This window comes from Scardinius erythrophthalmus (genome assembly GCF_964197995.2).
Source record: "Scardinius erythrophthalmus genome assembly, chromosome: 16".
Taxonomy (NCBI): Eukaryota; Metazoa; Chordata; class Actinopteri; order Cypriniformes; family Leuciscidae; genus Scardinius; species Scardinius erythrophthalmus.
In genome coordinates, this window is record NC_138236.1 from 30118911 (window position 1) to 30120277 (window position 1367).

Genomic DNA, 1367 nt, shown 5'->3' on the forward strand with positions numbered 1-1367 from the left:
CTAGAAAACTTCACATGGAAAGGTAAGTTGACATGATTGTGTACATTTTAATAGTTTAAAAAGAAAATATTTAAGGCACTATCAACTAACAATATAATTTCAGATTTATAAACTGCAATGTCTACTACTGACCAAAAGGTAAGCTAACATACAGTGTCTTCATTAGTAGCAAAATATTATTAACTCTTCACTTCAGCAGTTCAAAGAATGTAATTTATTTTTTTTTATTTTTTTTGGGATTTCTGAAACACTGAAGTCATAACTTCCCCCTTATACCCATCACAAGATTTTCTGCTCCATGAACTCCTCTAAAGAAGTACACAGCTGAACAAAAAAAGGTTTTTTATTTTATGTCTGCAAAGCTTGAATGAAAGCGTGTCAATTTCAGTTAACAGATATTTTCTACATTAATGGCAATATGTTTTTGTGTAAACCCCTTCACTTTCACCAAGCAGTTTGTTACATGCATGTAATCTCTGCAGATTTCTGAATGAACTGAAGTTATAATTTCCTCCATATACCATCACAAGATTCTCTGCTCCATGAACTTTTATAAAGAAGTGCACAACTGATAAAACGGTAAGTGTTATTCAAGTCAATTTAAGTTGTTGACATTTATACAAGCACGGATTAATCTACTAATGGTACACTTTCAGATTTGTGCAGCAACTCTAACTACTGTTGATATTCTGAAGTCCACATATCCCTATACAAATGTCCACAAAAGGTAAGCTAACAGACCATGTCTATATTAGTTGTGAAATGTTTAATGTGAACACTTCACTTATAGCACTTTGTTGAATGAATGTAATATTTTCAGATTTCTGAAATTCACCAAAGTCATAATTTCCTCCATATACCCATCACAAGATTCTCTGCTCCATGAACTTTTATAAAGAAGCGCACAACTGATAAAACGTATAAATGTCAACAACTTAAATTTACTTAAATAAAATTTACCAAGCACTGATTAATCTACTAATGGTACACTTTCAGATTTGTACAGCAACTCTAACTACTGTTGATATTTTGAAGTCCACATATCCCTATACAAATGTCCACAAAAGGTAAGCTAACAGACCATGTCTATGTTAGTTGTGAAATGTTTAATGTGAAGACTTCATTTATAGCACTTTGTTGAATGTTGAATGAATGTAATATTTTCAGATTTCTGAAATTCACCAGTCATAATTTCCTCCATATACCCATCACAAGATTTTCTGCTCCTTGAACTCCTATAAAGAAGCACACAGCTGATCACAAAAGGTTTTTATTTCATGTCTGCAAAGCTTGAATGAAAGCATGTCAATTTCAGTTAACCAATATTTTCTAAATTAATGGCAATATGTTTGAGTAAAACCCTTCAC

The 1367-nt window shown here is 31.8% G+C and overlaps 1 long non-coding RNA gene across 1 annotated transcript; it reads left to right on the forward strand.

Annotated features, from left to right (window-relative positions):
* Positions 1–253: 253 nt before the first annotated feature.
* Positions 254–1067, forward strand: LOC308704107. Its single transcript, XR_014031771.1, has 4 exons — positions 254–338; positions 483–579; positions 657–727; positions 997–1067. It is a non-coding gene; the product is annotated as an uncharacterized lncRNA (long non-coding RNA).
* The last annotated feature ends 300 nt before the right edge of the window (positions 1068–1367 follow it).